Source organism: Myotis yumanensis, unplaced genomic scaffold (genome assembly GCF_028538775.1).
Source record: "Myotis yumanensis isolate MYYU_CA2020_CCGP unplaced genomic scaffold, mMyoYum1.0.hap1 SCAF_2, whole genome shotgun sequence".
NCBI classification, from domain to species: domain Eukaryota; kingdom Metazoa; phylum Chordata; class Mammalia; order Chiroptera; family Vespertilionidae; genus Myotis; species Myotis yumanensis.
In genome coordinates, this window is record NW_027223753.1 from 529197 (window position 1) to 536935 (window position 7739).

The window sequence follows — 7739 nt, forward strand, 5'->3', positions numbered from 1 at the left end:
AGCTCCACGTGCTTGGTGGCTGGTCCTGTCCTTAACTTCCTCTTCCGCTCCGGATGTCCTTCCTCCATTTTCCTCCGGGCGGAAACCTCTATCGGGCTGGCCGTGGCTGCTCCTACAGGCTTGTTTTTTTTTCTTTTTTAACCCCTAAATAAATCCTTTTTGCTGAATGAACACCTGGCCGACTTTTTACTTACGTCCGGCCTATTTGGGGCTCCTCCGGGACCCAGAGAAGACCCCTTGACCCCGTCGCTCCAGGTCGGGTGAGCGGGCAGGTGCGGCGCCCTCGGGGCCGGCTGAGCTCCGTGCTCCTGCTCGGCTGGGAGCTACAGGGTAAGTCCTCCCGGACCCGACCTCCCGCCGTGTGTCCTGAAGCTCTGCAGCCCTTCTCCGGGACCTGGGGAGTTTTCGGGGTTTTGTCTCTTTTCTTCTTTCCTGTTAGAAGGCAGTGTTTGTCGGGCTCTCATTTGACACGTTGGCCTGACCCCCGGGGGACCGGGCTGTGTCTTGGGCGGGTTCTTCGTGCTGGTGGTTGTCAGCCCGCTTCCGTCTGGACCCAGACGGTCCCAGTGACCCTGTCGCTCAGCCACTGGCCAGGCGGGGAGGACGACGGTAATGTTTGCTCTGAGACAGGCCGGGACCATCCCTGCCTCCTGCCAGGTGCCGGGTCCTGGGCTGTGACCTGCCCCCGGGAATGGTCCCGAACCAGCACCGTGACTCCTCCGCGCTGCCCGGTGTCGGGCCCAGTGCCTGCCCGGAGGTGCCAGGACCCACTCATCTCGCTGCCACCCAAGGCACGCGGTCCCTGCGCGTGGTTTCCCTTAATAAAACGCACCAGTGTCGGACTGCGGGCAGCCTCCTCCTCGGGTCTCCCCCGGACCTCTGCTCTCGGAGCGGGTGCTCAGTGGCAGGGCCTCCCCCGGGTCTGCGCGCACTGACCGCGCTGACCGCAGGCCTCTGGGGAGCGAGCAGGCTTTCCCTCCGGAACTGGCTGCTGGGCCGTCGGCTTTCCCTCTGGGACCAGGCTGTGCTCAGCGGGACTGGCCGGTACTGAGCCTGCAGGTTGCTTGAGCTGATGTAGCCTGTCTGGGCCCTTGTTCCAGAGAAAAGTCTACGGTCTCAGTTATCTGGATATTTTCAAGGCCTCCCTCCTGCACGGACCCTGGCTGAATTTATGTTTAAAAACACCATCCCTTCTCATGCGTATTTGTAACTAAATGGACAATGTGACCAAAAGTAATTGAGGTTCTCAGTAGTTATGGGAAACATTTGAGATTCCAAAACTTAACTTTTTAAAAATATATTTTATTGATTTTTTACAGAGAGGAAGGGAGAGGGATAGAGAGTTAGAAACATCGATCAGCTGCCTCCTGCACACCTCCTACTGGGGATGTGCCCGCAACCAAGGTACATGCCCTTGACCAGAATCGAACCTGGGACCTTTTAGTCCGCAGGCCGACCCTCTATCCACTGAGCTAAACCGGTTAGGGCAAAACTTAACTTTTTAAAAAAATATATTTTATTGATTTCAGAGAGGATGGGAGAGGGAGAGAGAGAGAGAAACATCAATGATGGCCCTAGCTGGTTTGGCTCAGTGGATAGAGTGTTGGCCTGTGGACTAAAGGGTCCCGGGTTCAATTCCAGTCACGGGCACATGCCCGGGTTGCAGGCTCAGTCTCCAATGGGGGGCATGCAGAAAGCAGTCAATCAGTGATTCTCTCTCTCCCTCTACCTTCCTCTCTGAAATCAATAAAAAATATTAAAAAAGAAAGAAAGAAACATCAATGATAAGAGAGAATCATAGATTGGCTGTGTTCTGCACACCCCACACTGGGGATTGAGCCCCAAACCCCGGCATGTGCCCTGACCGGGAATGGAACCATGACCTCCTGGTTCACAGGTCAACACTTAACCACTGAGAGCCATGCTGGCCGAGCATCCACACTTTTTTAAAAACTTAATTGGACAGCCACAGCTCTGAAATTGCCAAATGGAACACCTATTTTGAGTGGCATTTTGAGGCTTCCAAACATTACCAGGAACCTGAAGTTGCCTCTTTGCAAAATAGTTTTAGAATTAACTGAAGCCAACCAGCTTCTGAAGAAAGAAGACGGCTTCAGAAGCCTCCTGTTCCTTGTTCCTGGTGACGGCTTGCCTTCCCCCGGAGCCAGCTGGCTACCACTCCAGCCTCCTTGCTTCCGGCTCTAGCTCCGCCCCTGGTGCCCTCCCCGCTGGAACCTCCTCTCACTCCCTCCTCTGAACCTATCAGTACTGGAACCTTTAAATATATATTTTATTGATTTTTTTACAGAGAGGAAGGGGGAGGGACAGAGAGCTAGAAACATCAACCAGCTGCCTCCTGCACACCTCCTACTGGGGATGTGCCCGCAAGCAAGGTACATGCCCTTGACCGGAATTGAACCTGGAACCTTTCAGTCCGCAGGCCGACGCTCTATCCACTGAGCCAAACCGGTTTGGCCAGTACTGGACCCTTTAAAGTTAAGCCCTCTGAGGGTCCTAATAAGCCCCGAGCTTCCTGTGTCCCCTAGACTATAGACATCCGTAAGGGGACTGAGCGTCCTCACAGAGCTGCTGACGGGTCTGACATGTTTATTCAAACCGACCAGCCCGGATTCTCCGCTTCATGTCAGCGGTGTTTGCTGGTCCGTGAAGGCAGGCCCCGCTCTGGATGAGACCTGCTGGATCGCAACGCCCTGAACGGGATTTCTAGCAAAACGCTAGGAAAGGTGGCAGGGTCCCCACTGAGCCATGACAGCAGCCTTTCCACAGCCTGTCGATCGGAGCAAAATCCAGACTTGCTCCCCAAGTCAGGTGCATCTGTGCCTTATAATTAACTTGATTTTGAGGAAAAGTCTGGTCTTCCCTCAGATGTTGAAGCCACTCAAGGAGCCTTTACCTCTGTGCTTACTAAAGGCTGAACTAGCCCCGCTGGTGTGGTCAGTGGTCGAGTGTCCACCTCTGAACCGAGAGGTTGGATTCCTGGTCGGGGCACATGCCTGGGTTGGGTGGTTGATGCCTGCATTGCCTGCTCAGTCCCCAGCAGGGGGCCTGCAGGAGGCAGCCAATCAATGATTCTCTCTCATCATTGATGTTTCTCTCTCTCCCTCTCCCTTCCTCTCTGAAATCAATAAGAAAATATTAAAAAGAAAAAGGAAAAAGCACACAGGTCTGAGGCTATCAAAAGTAAGGATTTCTTTTCAGCAAAGGACACGGCAATGTTAGCAGCACATGTACAACATTTAAAGCAGCCAGAGGTGCCTGTCTAGAACTGTGTTTGACACGGCCCCCACTGAGCACATGTAGTTACCTAAGTTACACAACATTTACGATGCGCCCTCGCTGGTTCAGCTCAGTGGGTAGAGCGTCGGCCTGTGGACTGAAGGGTCCCAGGTTCGATTCCAGTCAAGGGCACACGCCCCGGTTGCTGGCTCAATCCCCAGTGGGGGGCGTGCAGGTGGCAGCGGATCAATGATTCTCTCTCATCATTGATATTTCTATCTTTCTTCCCCTCTCCCTTCCTCTCTGAAATTAATAAAGACATATTTTCACCAGCCACATTTCAAGTCCTTAATGCCTATGACGACTAGTGTCTACTGTGGGTCGATTGCATTGTGTTTGCCAAAAGACTATGTTAATATCCGGACCCTGGTACTGGTGACCTTATTTGGAAGATGTCATCAAATTAAGATGAGGTCATAAAGTCACTAGCGTGGGCCTTAATCAGTGAGCGGTATCTTCATAAGAGGAAGGAGGCCGTTCGGACGAGAGGACCGTGGGCTCTGCACCCTTGGACACTGGAGCGATGTGTCCACAGGCCAGGGACCCAAGGTTGCCAGCAGGTCCCGAAGGTGGTGAGGGGCACGAAGCAGCTTTCCCTGTAGAGCCTCCAGCAGGTCCCCACCCTGCCGCCTGTGAGAACACGTTCCTAGTTTATTGGTAATTCCGTACGGCGGCCCTCAGAAACTAGTACAGTGTAGATGAACAATCCCAGAAAGGCCTATTGCACGGTGCTGACCCAGAATATTCATGGAACTCTTGAAAATCAAGAGGGAAAAGTCACAGCAATGGAAAAACGTACAGAAGACCTGAATAAGCAGTGTGTCCCAGGGGACACGAGAGTGACGAACGAGAACAGGAAGCGACGCCCAACCTCTCGGTAATTAGAGAAAAAGCAAATTCAAATAATACTGGGTTTCTGCTACACAGCCAACAGACGGGCGGGAGCTAGAGAACGGAATGCTGCCGGTGCTCATGGGAAATGGAGGGGTGCCCACTGCCTTAGCCATGAAGAAGGAACTGGCAGTATTGGCAGAAGGAAGTCGGCACACCCCTGAGACCCATCGTCCCCCACCAAGGGAAGTCCTCGTGAAGGTCCCTGAGGAGGACGGTTGAGGGCCTTCATGGAACGTCGTGATAATAGCGCAGCCGCCTCTGTCCTCCCAGCGTGAGGACAAGTACGTGCGGAGGAGGGGCACGCGGGAAACCTGTGCAAGGACGGGGAAGGAAGTATTTGTGCGCACGGCGACATGGAGGCCTCAGAGATGTGGCAAGAGCCCTGGCTGGTGTGGCTCAGTTGGGTGGGTGTTGTTTCACGCACCAAAAGGTTGCCGTTCTGATTCCCGGTCAGGGCCCATGCCCAGGTTGCAGGCTCCGTCCCCAGTAGGGGGTGTGCAGAAGGCAACTGATTGATGTTTCACTCTCACATTGATGTTTCTCTCCTCCCTTTCTCTCTCTCTAAAAATCAATAAAAAAAATCTTTAAAAAAATAAGAAGATGTGGTATCAAGGAAAATATAACAAGATCAGCAACACGACGTTTGAGGTAAATGGTAAAACATGGATGTAAGGACGCATCAGAATGGCTGCTGATGGGGAAGAAGGGAACCGCAGGGGAGAATCTGTCAGACGAGAATCCAAGCTAGCAGGACAGACACTGGGCCAAGGAAGAGGAGACGGGGTAGGGGTAGGGGTGGGTGGTGCATCCCATCCCAGACACGGAGGCCTTGTAGTAACATTCCCGACAGCAGAGCTGGGAAGTTAGGGCGCTATCACCGCCCACCACACCCCACCTAGGAGCTCAGGCAAATGCTCTGTGTTGTATGAGACAGGACAGAGTAGCGGTCGCATCCCTCAGACTTACTATCAGAAAAAAAGATAAGCAGCATAGTAATAGCTCTCTTTTAAAAAAAAAAAATTTTTATTGATTTCAAAGAGGAAGGGATAGAGAGAGAGAAAAACATAAATGAGAGAATCATTGATCGGCTGCCTCCTGCACGCCACCCACTGGGAATCAAGCCCGCAACCCAAGTGTGTGCCCCGACTGGGAATTGAACCGTGATCTCCTGGTTCATAGGTTGATGCTCCACCACTGAGCCATGCTGGCTGGTTAACATCTCTACAGGTAAGGCACGCCAGAAAGAAACTCAGAAAGTCCAAAAATTTTAACCGGATATTTCATCGGGAGCTAAACGGAGTTAGAGAAATGGTAAAAGTTATGACAGAGCATCCTGCATTAGAAATGAGGTAGATTTTTTTTTTACTGAAATCATTGGAAAAAATGAAGATCTGAAAGACCACTGGTACCCGCCTGGCGTGGCTCAGTGATTGAGCGTTGACCTATGAACCAAGAGGTCATGGTTCGATTCCTGATCAGGCACATGCCCAGGTTGTGGGCTTGATCCCCAGTGTGGGGCGTACAGGAGGCAGCGGATGAATGATTCTCTGATCGTTGATGTTTCTCTCTCTCCCTCCCTCTCTGAAATCAATAAAAATATATTTTTCTAAAAAAGACCACTGGTACAACTTAGGAATAAAGGACAGATTTCTAAAGGAGGAGGAGATGCAGGCGTAACAGAGGAGGCGTCCGTCATGTGTTCACAGAATGATTGTGGGTCACCCTGTTGGTAAGTGAGGAGCCTGCCGTGGATCAGGTTTGGGGTGAGCAGGAGTCAGGCCACTGGAGTGGGGATTTCAAGGGCCACAAGTCTGAATGTGGTTCTTACGTCCTGTCCTCAGAAGGTGCAGCCTGGTCCCCTCCCTGGAGTGGGGCCACCACTCCCCCCCTTGGCCATCATCACTGAGGACACCTGCCCAGTCCCAAGAGATGTGGTGAGTGTCGGGGAGGCTGTCTAGACTCAGGCTGCAGTGGCCAAACCACTTGTCCGCCAGACCAGGGTTTCCAGCAGCTCACCAGCCATCCCTGACGACCGAACCCAGCAGTACTGACCCCCTTCCTGAGGTCATCAGGGAGCCGCCAGCCCTGCCCGTCCTTGAGAACTTGTTCGTGTTTGTCCCTAATCCTGCCTGCTGTGCTGTGTCCCCCCAGCCCCTCCAGTTTAGCCCCTGGGACTGTGAGGTCCTCACACGTCCAGCGCGGATGACACTGGCTTCTCCTCTGAGGCCTGAGTAGCCCCTCCATGTGCCCAGAGCCCAGAACCCGGGGATCCAGCAGCTTCTGGGGGCTGTGGGCAGGAGCAGGCCGGTATACATCCTGCATCCTAGTGCGTGAGGCAGCAGAGCTGCGACCATCCCTCAGACTCAGTGTCAGAAAAAAGAGAGTAAGAAGCACAGTAGCTGCCCTAGCCGGCTTGGCTCAGTGGATAGAGCGTCAGCCTGTGGACTGAAGGGTCCCAGGTTCGATTCTGGCCGGAGGCACATGCCTGGGTTGCGGGCTCGATTCCCAGTAGGGGGTGTGCAGGAGGCAGCCGATCCGTGATTCTCTCTCATCGTTGATGTTTCTATCTCTCTCTCCCTCTCCCTTCCTCTCTGAAATCAATAAAAAATATATATATGTATATTTTTTTAAAAAGCACAGTAGCATCCCTACAGTAAGGAAGGCACGCCAGAAAGACGCCCAGAAGACAGACAAAGACCCCTGGTGGCCCAGCTGGCGGGGCTCAGTGGTTGGGCATTGACCTATGAACCAGGAGGTCATGGTTTGATTCCCAGTCAGTGCCCATGCCCGGGTTGTGGGCTTGTGTGCCCGGTCAGGGCCAGCTGGGGGCCATGTGTCCGTCACGTGATCACAGAATGACTGTGGTGAGGAACATGCCATGGATCAGGTTGGGGTGAGCAGGGAGTCTGGCCGTCGTAGTGGGGATTTCAAGAAGGGTCTCACGCCTGGAGCTCCAGCAGGTGAGGCTGGGACACAGCCCTGGGGTATTGGCCTGGAGGACACTTCAAGTGGCCGCATGGACAGCAGTAATGATGGCCCCCGTGGCGGTCTCCCGTAGGCCCGTGACTGGCCCCATTCCTGCCTCCACCTTACAGATGAGGAAACAGGCCCTTCGGTGTTCCTACCCGAGTGGTTATTTCTATCCGTGTCAGAGAATGAGCTTCAGTATCTGCAGGCACCAGCCAGGCAGGTGAAGCCTCCACCACAGGTCAGGCACCTGGACCCACCTCCAGGGCACAGGAAGCCCGGAGGGGCACAGGTGAGCAGCAGGTCAGAAGAGCAGAGGGAGGAGGCGGTGGGGAGGCTTCCGTGGCAGGTGGGGCTGGCGGGGTCTGGACCAGGTGGATCAGAGGGGCTGGGGGGCGGAGCCTGGGAGGACAATGGACCCTGGGTGGGGGGGGGGCGGGGGGGGGTAAGCCTGGGAGGACGATGGACCCTGGGCGGGGGGAAGGGGGGGGTGAGCTTGGGAGCATACGTGTTTGGCTGGCCGCCAGGTGCAGGCCGTCCGTCTCCCAGGCCCAGCTGACCGCTCTGGGCAGGTGGTGCCT